At 43.9% G+C, this 12,084-nt stretch overlaps 1 protein-coding gene and 1 long non-coding RNA gene across 5 annotated transcripts in view; one reads left to right on the top strand and one right to left on the bottom strand.

Annotated features, from left to right (window-relative positions):
- The window catches only part of Cap1 (cyclase associated actin cytoskeleton regulatory protein 1), a 26,063-nt gene extending 17,624 nt beyond the window's left edge, over positions 1-8,439 (bottom strand). For 2 of the 4 annotated variants that reach the window (XM_031378530.1, XM_031378529.1), the window contains exon 1: positions 8,264-8,439. The gene's annotated coding sequence lies outside the window, so the exon portion shown is untranslated. Of the gene's footprint in view, positions 1-8,244 lie in introns of all 4 variants that reach the window. The other 2 variants (XM_031378528.1, XM_031378527.1) reach the window with 1 other exon arrangement.
- LOC116096568 overlaps positions 8,311-12,084 on the top strand; it is a 14,737-nt gene continuing 10,963 nt past the window's right edge. The window contains exon 1 of the long non-coding RNA XR_004121041.1: positions 8,311-8,613. This is a non-coding gene — a long non-coding RNA (uncharacterized LOC116096568). The remainder of the gene's footprint in view (positions 8,614-12,084) is intronic.

Consider the following 12,084-nt stretch of genomic DNA (forward strand, 5'->3'; position numbering starts at 1 on the left):
TTTTATAATTGGCAAGATGGCACAGAGGTTAAAGTACATGCCACCAAGCCTGATAACCTGAGTTCAATACCCAGGAACCCATAAGGCAGGAAAAGAACCAATTCCAGCAAGCCATCCTCATCTTTAATTTAAAAAAAAAAAAAATTTAGGTGGTACATGTCTTTGATCTCAGCACTTGGGAGGCAGAGGCAGGTAGATCTCTGGGTATGAGGCTAGGCTGATCCACAAAGTGTTCCCGAAGAGCCAGGGCTACACAAAGAAACTCTTGTCTCAAAAAAATATGTGTGTGTGTGTGTGTGTGTGTGTGTGTGTGTGTAGGGGAATAAACTGAACCATTTCTCCAAGTCCAATTACAAGCCCACACACACACACACACACATACATTGGGGGAGGGGTGGAGGGCTATGTGAGTCTGAAGCAGCCTGGTCTATACAGTGAGTTCCAGGCTATGTGAGTCCTTTTAAAAACTGATAGAAATAGACTAAAACAAAAAGTCTAGAATGCATGCAGTATAGAAATAAGGCTGGCTAAGCAAGCTGGGTCAGATATCCTAGAAAAGCCAGCTAATGTCTGGCTTGATATAATGATGGAAATGAAAAAAGGAATACGGGTGAAAGAAAGCAAAGCATTTACAAGCACTATCTGGTAAATAGACTAGGATTTGAACAAGGGAAAGTATCAGGGTCTGTGAGGTTGCTCACCTATCTAGCTGCTCCAAATGCTCAGGAAAAGATAAAGGTTTACTACAAAAGACTTTGGGGGTCGAGGTAACAGGAACTTGCTAAGTAGCATTGGCTGGCCCAGAATTCACTGTATAGACCTGCTGGCCTCAAATTTAGGGAGACCTGCTTGCTTCTGCCTGGAGTGCTGGGATTAAAGACATGCTACCATGCCCAACTCATCAAAACCATACTTCAAACAAAAACCTACAATAACTGGTGCCTGAAAACCATCAACTAGCCTACAATCAATCCCCCTTCAGGCAACTAAGGAACTGGCACCTGAATTAAGTGTTGGGATATTTTCTTTAAAGGATGAAATAGTTTCCCTGCCCAAAAGGGGAGAGGCGAAGCTACCTTCCATAGAATAAGCTTCTCCAGATTAAAAGTAACTGTAGAAATCACCTTATAAAAACCCCAATTGATGCCAGAATTGTCCCTTCAACATTCTTAGCAATTAGTTGGGCAGCCTGTGATCAAGCACCTTCAGGGACAGAGAACCCTAGACTTCTGAGACAGCCCATTTCTATTCAGACAGCTCAAAGTATTCCTTATATGGAGGCAAATTTGCCTCCCTGCAACTTCCACCCACTGCTCTCAGCTCTGCCCTTGGAGGGCACACACCAAGACAGAACCAGACAGAGAACAAGGGTAACTGTGGTCCTGCCTGAAAGCACTACAGCACTCAGAAGGGAGAGAAGGACAATTCTAGAGTTACAAGGAATGATGACATCAAGGCAGTAGCAGGTTCTAGTTACAGCAAAAAGATGATGTCTGCTTTGGACGTACAGAAGCTAAAGAAAAGATGAAGATTATAAATAAAAATGTCCAGTAAGGACTTAGAAAGAAGAGCCTGAGAAAGGATCAAGACTAGAAATAATGTTAACAAGTCACTAGCAAGAAAGGCTTCATGACATCACCACGCAGGGTAGAAAGAAACTTGATTCTCCAGCAACTTCTTTTGCAGTCTGAAACCAAGAAAAACTAGAAATGCCTGGGGACCCTTGCAAAACTGCTTCGTTTCCATCATTCTGTATTTTGTGGTACTGTGGATACAACCCACAGCCTTGTACACGCTACACAGACACTGTGGCACTGAGCTATGTCAGCAATTAGCAACCTCTCAATCTCTTCACTCCAACAACTTCTTACCATTCATTAACTGAGCAGAAGGCCATGGGATGGGTTACTACAGCAGCTCTGGTCACAACTCAAGAGGCCGTAAGCCAGTAGTGAGAAATGGTTTCTACTTTATCCCATGGGAGTTCTAAGTCATCAGCTCATATAAAATGGAAAACAACTGTCCAAGTCAGCCTATATTCTTAACAAACCAACTGACCTTAAAATTCTTTTCTTGTCTGGGCAGTGGCAGTGCACACCTTTAATCCCAGCACTTGGAAGGCAGAGGGAGGTAGGTCTCTGAGTTCAAGACCAGCCTGGCCTACAGAGTGAGATCCAGGACAGCCAGGGTCACACAAGGAAACCCTGTCTCAAAAAAACAAAACAAAGCCTAACAGAGTGGGGGGGAGAGAGAGAGAGGGGATGAGAAAGAAAGGAAAAAGGAAAAAAAATGCTTTCTCGGGCTTGTCTTTGTAAGCCTAAGAGATTTTATCCTAAGAAAGTACACTATCACAATGTCCTGAAACTGATAACATGAAGATATTCACTGCATCTAGAATGAATGTACCTTGGGCTCTAATTATGGGAACAGCTAAATGGACTGAGGGGGAGAAAAAAACCCTGAAGATAAGATTTACAATAGCTAGCACATTACAAAGTTTTCAGCAAATTCTCCTTTTTTTCTAAACTTTAACATAGAAGTATAGTGTTTTAGAATGAAAAAAAAAAGGAAAAACACCTTTAATCCAGCAGCCAGGAAGCAGAGGCCAGCTGGTCCTGTTTCAAAAGGGGACTAGGGGATGAGGAAGAACACCAGCTCCTGGGTTGTCTCTTTCAAGCTACCACAAAGCTATATATATTAGTTAGTTCTATCCCTAATAATATAGAAATTCTTAGCACTAGGCTCTAGACACGCCAATAGGAAATACCTACATGTAGACTTGTTCTGGTTAGTTTTATGTCAAGTTGACACAAGCTCCTATCAGAGAAAGGAGCCCCTCAATGGAGCAAAAATGCCACCACAGGATCAAGCTGTAAGGCATCTTCTTAATTAGTGATCAATGGGGGAAGCCCAGGCTATGTGGGTGGTGCCATTCCTGGGCAGGTGGTCCTGGGTTCTATAAAAAGGCAGGCTGAGCATGGCATGGGAAGCAAGCCAGTAAGCAGCACTCCTCCTTAGCTTCTGTATAAGCTCCTGCCCTGTTCCTGACTTCCTTCAATGATGAACAGTGTTGTGGAAGTGTAAGCCAAATAAACCCTTTCCTCCCCAGCTTTGGTCACAGTGTTTGTTGCAACAACAGAAATTCTAAGACAGCTGGCTTAACCCAGAAACCAAAGAATCAACTCTGTAAAGCTGTCATCTAAATCTAACCCAAATCAGGAGCCACAGTTCTTCCCTAAGATTTTGGTGTCACTGATGAAACCAATGACATTTAGTATCCAAGTCACTGCCACCTGAGGATTAGATTAAAAGAGAAAAGAAAGGCCTATCTTCTAGGGAGGGAAGGGATCCAAGTCAATACCAGGCTTGTCTCCTATTCTTCTGCCAAGGTCCTCTATCTGAGAGTCCAGGAGTGTGAGGTGAAACGAGTGATATCACCTAGGCTGAAGTCAGACTCGGGAACTAGCTGCTTCAATGGTTCGGGGCTAACCGATAACTCTGTGTGGCTATGAATCCTCTCTCCCTTAGACTGAGGAGTATGATGAACATTCAGAGGCCCTTGTTACTTCCCTGTGTCTATACTGTGTAACAAACAACTGCATAGCTGACTTCTGCCTGGATGGGTGTTTTAATAGAACAGCCTTTCCAACTCACAAACAGAAAGATATTTTCAAAGATGATATCCATCCTTAGCCATGATTCAGCTACAACTATAGATATGAAAAGGATCTGGGGCTCTAAGTCTATAATTAATTTAAATATAGGAGTTGTAATGGCCTCTGGAGGAAGAAAAGAGCTAAAAACACTCTCCCCCAACCCCAAAAAAAAACCTCAAACAAAAATAGCAAGGCTGCTTATTCCTTCCATTAAACATTTCAACTATTTTCCAGCCAAATGGAAAAGTTTGGCACATGTCTGGTAATAGAAGGCAAACAAAGCTGCACTGTAGCGGAGGAATATTTTTAGAGCTTTGACTTTTTTTTAATTGGGTTTACATAACGGTATACCAAGAAGAAAGTTTATGGTGAATGCTAAAGTTTTATTAATTTAAAGGAAAAAACTACAAGACTATCAACTCTGTAATCCCCAGCCACGAAACCCAAGCAAACTAACTGCTAGCAATATGAACATGACCAAAGCAGGAGTCTACACATCCACAATATCAGGGAGAGACAAATCTGCTAACTTGCCAGGTAACTAACACAAACTTTGCTGCCAGTTCCTGCCAATCAATGGCCTTTCTCTATTAAAAGATTGCAAGTTGGGCATTGGAGAGATGGTTCAGTGGTTATGAACAGCTGCTGCTCTCAGAAAAGTCCCTGAAGTTCTCAGTCCCATACCAGGCAGTTACAAACATTTGTAACTCCAGTTCCTTCTTCTGGCCTCCATGGTAACCAGAAGTGAATATGGTGTACATACATGCACTTGGAATGTACATGTACATCAAATAAAAAATGTTAAAAAAAATAAAAATAGCCGGGCAGTGGTGGCGCACGCCTTTAATCCCAGCACTTGGGAGGCAGAGGCAGGCGGATTTCTGAGTTCGAGGCCAGCCTGGTCTACAGAGTGAGTTCCAGGACAGCCAGGGCTACACAGAGAAACCCTGTCTTGGAAAAAAAAATAAAATAAAAAAAATAAAATAAAAAATAAAAAAAAATAAAAATAACTGAAACAAAGGTTTTAAGAGGGTGGCGAGGACTTCCTCAAAAGCACAATAACTTCCCAGTATCTCAATGAAAACAAAGGATTTATTCATTAGAGTACGATGCTTATAGTGTGCCACAAACTGTGCTAAGTGCAGCTCCAAAGCCTCCTCAGAGAAGGCTGAGGAAATAAGACCCAGTACAAACATAGCTATGTTTTCTATTACATTTATTTACTGTGTGTGGATGCCTACATGCTCTGGGGCGTGGGTAGAGGTCAAAGGACAACTTGCATGAGTCAGTTCTCCCCTTCCACCATGTGAGCCCAGGGAAAGAACTCCAGGGCTGTGCGTAGCAGCAGGGGCCTTTATAAGCCATCTCTCCAGCCCACCTACCAAGTTTTCTTAGGCAGTTCTCCACCAGGAGAAATTCTTTTCTCCAGGAAACACTTAGCAATGTCTCAAGACATTTTTGGCTATCACGACTGAGGAAGTGCTACCAGCATCCAATTGACAAAGGCCAGGGATGCTGCCAAGCATCTTATAGGACAGCCCCGAATGTCAACTGTGCCAAAGATGGAGAAAAAAAAAACACCCTGGTCTAATATAAGAAGCATAAGGGGAGAACAAATGACTCATATAAAATGCTAATCTAAATTAGAAAGTCAAGTCTGGAAATTAATTTAGGCAAGTGTCTGAATGGGGCTGAGCTACAGCTTACTGGTAGACAAGCAAGCACAAGGTCTTGGGTTGAACAGCAACACTTCCAAAATGAAACAATATAATACAGCACAACACAACATGTAAGTCTCATTGTGGAGGACTGGTGAGCTGGAAAAGAAATCTAGACTTGGTTCTTTGAGATTATGAAGTCTGTGAGAATTATGGTCAGAGGAGTGAAAAAAACCATTGGTTTTCAAGAACTTTAAAAAGATTCACTATGGTACAGAAGCTGGAGCTTTAGATACAGAGAAGACAGGTTAATGGCAGATAAACTGATGATGATATTTAAAGAATTAATCACAACCACTGGTAAGATACAGTATATATGGTCCTCAGATTTCAAATCTCAGCATTAAATTTCAAGCCAAAGGGTTTTACTTCCAATAACACTTTGTATTTGCTTGTTTAAGCAAAACGAACCTTGTGCTTATAGTTTCACAGAAAACCAAAATGAAGAAGTCAATTCTTTTAAACCAGTCAGCCTCTGGTTTAAAAACAAGAACAACAACAACAACAACAACAACAAAATTCATGCACTACCATAACATGGTTGAAAAAATTCCCTTCAGGATGAAAACATTTCACCAACATGGCCTCCTTAAGACAGAGAAGTCTCCAGTACCTACCACTTGGTCTGCAGAATTACGTTAGACTTTAAAGTACTCTCTGTGCTACCAGTTTTATTAAACTTCCCTCCATCTTTAATTAGGCTCTGTTGACCTGCAGAGTATTTCTGCAAAACAGGAAGTGTCCACAGAAAGTTCTGCATGCTGGGCTACAGTAACTCAGTCAGTTAACCTACAGCTACAAAATAAAATCCAAACACATTCAGACTGAGACATCCAAAGCCCTGAACAACTCCCCAGACACCTCACCCACTCCCAGCTCCTACCAAACTCCAGGCCCAAGTATTTCTCTGAGCAGTACAGACCAGACCCTCTTCTACCACACCTTTGCAATTTGCCCTGACTAGATCACATTACACATCTGTCCCGAGGGGATCTAATACCCAGAAGGCTCCAGATTTTTTTGGTCACTTCACAATTTTACTTCTCTTTCCAATGAACCTTTTATATTCCTTATCTGAATGGTACTGACAGTATCTTAGGCCAGAATAGCAGCAATTCCCAGACTACAACTATTTCTTCACTCCTATAAATAACAAGCCTCCAGTTCCTTGGATTCCAGCCTTGATATCTGCCCCAGGCTTCAGCTTGTGATTCTCCTGCCTCAAACTCCAGGTGCTGACATGACAGACACACACACTACCACATATGGACAAGACTCCAGTTTAATACTACTCAAACGCAACCCCTCTCAGTCACTTCCACTTCCCCTCTCCAGCTCAAGTCATCACACAGCAACAGCTTTTAAATATTGGTCTATTCCAGTGTCTGCTCCCTTCCCATTCTGCCAAGTGGGAAAACCCTTCAAAGTATCCCTATAGCTTCCAGGCTAAAATCCAAATTCTAGCACACTTCCAAAGGCCTCCCTATTTGACTCCACAACCTCTCATTTTCTCCACTTCTCCAAGTAATGCTGGAACCACAACAAGGCTGACTAGTCACTTGGTCTTTCACGTGCCTAGGTCTCTATACCTTTCCATTTACAGTTCTCAGCCTAGAAATCCATATCCTAGGCTCATTCTATGCCTAAGGAAATCTTGAAACACTACGTCCCTTATTTCTGCCTAGAAGTGTGGCTCAGATACTTCTCCTGTTCTCAGTAGCTCTGTGCTCACACAGTGCACACACTCAACCACCCTTGATTTGCTGGTCCCTCCTATACTGTCTACCCCACGAGAGAACAAGTGTATTCCTAGCCACAAGGGCTAAGTGCCTAAGCTAATATGTTGTCACACATACTGAGGTCCAATAAATGCTTGGCAAATGATGAACATGCTGTCCTAGCCCTGGATTTTCACTTCAAGGGAAACTAGTACAAAGAGCTCCAGCTGACAGTTCTAATACTAACTCACCTCTACCTAATATATTCTCATCCCCTCTTGACCTTTCAAAATGTTTCTGACTCCCTTGCACAGCATCCTCACCACATTTGTAACTTCTTCTTAACTGTTTTTCACTGTTAACTCCACGGGGGCAATGACTACATTTTTCAAAGCTGTATTAGATGACATCTTCCATATTGCCAACACAGAATAAACACAGCAATCCTACGGCCACAGGCACTTGGCAACTGTGCCAGACCTGAATCATCTGACTTCAGATCCAGAAGTGGACAGCACCTTCCATAAAGTTAGCTTGGATTCCGAGTTAACAGTGGCAGACTAAGAGTAGGGGGAGCTCACTGAGCGGAAACGGCAGGGCTCACTAGCCTTCCAGATTTTTAACTTTTTTTTTTTTTTTTTTTTTTTTTTTTTTTTTTTTTTAGTTCTATATACCAGATAGCCTTTAACCTGCAGCTACCCAGATCGAAAGTTAGAGAGGTTCCAAGGAAATGACTGTGGGAAGGATCTGGGACTGGAAACCTCTCTCTAAAACCAGTTTCTTTTCTTCCCCGAGATCGTTACCCATCCGAGCAATGGGAACAAGACCGGGTCAGAAGGAAATTCTAAGATCTCACAGGTTCCATTCAGTTAGTTAGGATGCCTTTAGAAATCAGGTCTCCGCGGAGACTGATAGGCAGAGCTGTGAAATCAAGGAGAAAGTGGCTTCCCCAGGACCTCCCGGCTCAATCTGGTACCCCAGCCCACCTCAAGAGACCGCACCCAGGAGCCCGGGATGGCCGAAGGGCCCCCAACCCCGACACTTTCAGCAGGACTCCTCAAACCCGCGCAGGCTAACAAGGCCATTACTAACGGCCAGGGCCCCGTGGGCCCCAAAGACCACCCCAATCCTTAACCAACCACCAACCCTCACCTTAAGAGTTCCGCCTCACCTCCGGACTGCGATCAGCCGCTCTCCACTTCCGGCAAGAACCGCCCAGCGGTCTTCGCGCGACCCACTTCCGGGCCCTCACTGGGCGCGGCACCCCCACCGGAAATGAGCCACCGGCTGTAACGCTAGCCCCGGAGAAAGGAAGAAGTTTGGCCGCTCGGCTCGTGACTCCGCCCCCATTCCCCGCCACCGGAGAATCTAGCCTAGGAGCGCTAGGGAAGGGCTCCGCCCCCAAGGAAGGGGGTGGAGACCACGGGGAGGGGGCGTGCCCACGGCCGGTCACGCCCCGAGGCTCAGACCAATAAGGAGCTGGAGTTCCTATCCAAGCCCCACCTCCGTAAAGGAGGACAGGTGAGTGGCTGCTTCTCTTGTCAATTTGTGCTCAGGGACGGAGGTCGGTCCGTTTTTAGCCTCAGTCCGGAAGAGGTTCAGGAAACAACAGTGGGCTAGAAAGCTCTGAGACCGAGTGTCTGATGGTGGCGGGGAACGGGGGACGGGGCCAAACTTCGCCCCTGGATGGGCTTGCAAGCCTTGGTCTCCCTGTCTGTGGTACAGAAAAGCAATGGACGCGATCGCGGAGGCTGATAGAGTAGGCCCGGCTTTGAGCGTCTGGGCGTGCTCGCCCTCGCTCGATTCCGCAGCTAGGGCTGGGAAGGTGGAGAAAAATCTACTCGCGCCCCACTTCCTGTTTGCTCTATGCGTTTTGTGACCATAGATGGTCAGGTCCGTGGCCGCGCCAAAGCTTCCGCCTCAGGCTTCGGAGTTCTTCCTCCCATCCAGCAGGGTGTGGTCCCTGAAATGAAATGGGCATAATTAAAGGAGATCTTGTCCCATTCCTCAAAAATCTTGCTATTGAGGCTTCCTCGCCCCAGGCTACGTATGCCCAGCTGGCTGCTAATGAGTCCATGTGCCATTCAGAACTGTAACTGCAGCCTGCAGGGCACTCTTCGCCTCCCTGCTTCTTAGACCGGGAATCACGTCTTTGTTTCCTCCGGACTTAACAGTTCTTTCCAACCGGTCATTATCCTCCCACAAAGATTTATTTCTAGAAAAAAAATTGGCTAGTGCTGTGCTCTAGTTCCTACCCCTTCGACTGAATGACTGACAGCTCCGTGTTCAGGTTGAACGCAGGTGTTATATGCCAGAGTCAATCATTCCACTAATACAGTTCATGGAATAATAGCTACCATTTACCCCGCGCTGACTACATGCCAGGCTTGTGCTGAGCACTCAAACCATTTTCATTTAATCCTAATAGCAACTCTCTGCGGTAGGTACCATTACATTCTCCGGAGCTTCAAATGGGGAAGCTGAATAACTTGCCAAGGTCACAAAGTAGATGTTGAAACTTTAAACAGAGCACACATTTGACTGTCTTAGAACCAATGAATTTATTTATCCCCAGTGATAGTTCGATCTGGAAACATTTGAAGCATTGGATGCCTCTGGTTGTACACATAAGTTGTTTCATTCTTGACTCAGAGCCCTATACTAAAGGCCAGTCTTTGGTCAAGTTGCTTTGGACAATTTACTGGCCTCTCCCAATTTATGACTCCCAGTTTGTTTAAAACAGAAACGACAACATACCAAATTATGGCACAAAAAAAAATCACACATTTAAAATATGTTCATTTTGGGGCAGGTGTGGTAATGCTCACCTTTAGTTCTAGCACCCGGGAAGCAGAGGCAAGTCGATCTTTGTGAGTTCAAGGCCAGCCTGGTTTCCATAATGAGTTCCAGACTAGCAAGGAATACACAGCGAGACCCTGCCTCAAACAAACAGATATATTTGGACCAGAAAATGACTCAACTGGATAAAGACATCTGCTTGAAAATCCTGAGTTTGACCCCCCCAAGGCCTACATGATAGAAGGTGATATGACTTTAAAAAGTCATTCCTGGTCCATGTGGGTTCAATCTCCCACACAACAAATATAATTTTTGTTTTATTTTGTTTTGAGATAATGTCTCATACCCTTGGCTACCCTAGAGCCAAGACCAGACTAGCTTTGAACTCAAAGATCTGCCTCTCTTTGCCTCCTGAGGGTTGGATTTTAAAGTATGGGCCAACATGCCTGGTCAGTAAATAAAATATGTTTAAAATTTAAAAGCATATGCATACATCCAACCATAAAATACTGTCTTAACATCAAACTGTTAGGCAATTGTGGTGCACACCTATGATCTCACCTCTTGGAAGGCTGAGGTAGGACAACTCTGAGTCTGAGGCCAGCCAGGGCTACATAGCAACAATTTGCCTTAAAACAAAACAAAGCAAAAAAAAAAAAAAATCAAAGGTTAAATTTAAGTATGTATGCAGCTCAGAACTGACAGCACCATCCCCTAATCAATTTTACCCTCCTAAATCTCTTTTTTTGAGTAGGGACAAGAAGTGTACAGATCATCTGTGCATCCGAGAGCAATAGAAGAAAGAGGAGATGAGAGGGGGCCAGTAAGATGGTTCCTGGGTTCAAAGTGCCAGCCATGTAAATCTGAAGAGGCCTAAAATACAAATCAAGGTGGAAGGACCTCCACACATTTGAAATGGCATGCATGCCCACATACATGAATGCATAATACATAAATTAAAGACCATTTCCTGACTTATAAAACTGGGGTGATAATTAATAGGATTGCTATGAAATAAAAGCAACCTTTTTGAAGTCATCTTGTAAAACAATGATAGAAAGTGTACACATAACTTACAACCAATATGCCAAGGAACTGCTTGTTTGGACTGAGTATATAGATACATTCACTTATGACTCCAGTTACAGATGAAAATATTACCTGTTGCATATTTGTCTGTATATTGCGGGAAATATATTTGACCTTTCCTATGTACCAAACACTATGCCTTATTCCAGTTCCTATGGGATAACACCGAAGCTTCCAGCTTTTTTTTTTTCCTTTGCTGATACTGTTCTGTGCCCAGACCACAATGCTTCATCTACAATTGGCTCATATCTAGCACATATTCAGCAAGTGCCTTGAATTTGGAATAGTCACTTCCTGAGCTAAGATGGATGGGAAAACAGTAGAGATAGGAATTCGGCCAAGATGAGGTGAGTAGTGCCTGTAGAAGGCTTTGCCATAGGCTGGAAAAGGAGGCTAAACCAACCCCTTGAGAGGAGAAGCAGGGTTGTATGCCCTGCCCCTGGGCTGTACCCCCACAGGAGGGATAGACTGTAATGGAAGAGCTATTACTTTGCATTTTAGAAATGTGCTGTAGAGCATAGACTTGAGTGGGTAAGACAAAGAGAGTGGGAGATCCATTAAAGGACAGAAAGAGGGCCAGCACAATGGCTCAGTGAGTAAAGGTGCCTGCCGGAAAGCCTAATGACCTGAGTTCTATCCCTGGAACTTACATAAAGGTGGAAGGAAAGAAGCAACTCCACAAAGTTGTTCTCTGACCTCCATATGGTACTATGGCTCTCTCTCTCTCTCTCTCTCTCTCTCTCTCTCTCTCTCTCTCTCACACACACACACACACACACACACACACACACACATACCAGTAATAATAATTTGATAATTGAATTTTTTTTAAGAGAACAGGCACTGGAGAGATGGTTCAGCAGTTAAGAATGTGTACTGCTCTTGTGGAGGACCCAAGTTCAGTTCCCAGCACCTATGTCTGGTGACAATTGCCTGTAACTCCAGCTCCAGGGGGATCTGATGCCTCTGGCCTCTAAGAACATGTGCACTCATATGCATGTACCTACACAGAGATATACATACATGCACATACTTTTTAAAATATATAAATATACCTTTGTTTAAGAGAGAGAAGACTGAAATATATGGTCCAAGATAAGAAAA

The sequence above is a fragment of the Mastomys coucha genome, unplaced genomic scaffold, assembly GCF_008632895.1.
Source record: "Mastomys coucha isolate ucsf_1 unplaced genomic scaffold, UCSF_Mcou_1 pScaffold18, whole genome shotgun sequence".
Taxonomy (NCBI): Eukaryota; Metazoa; Chordata; class Mammalia; order Rodentia; family Muridae; genus Mastomys; species Mastomys coucha.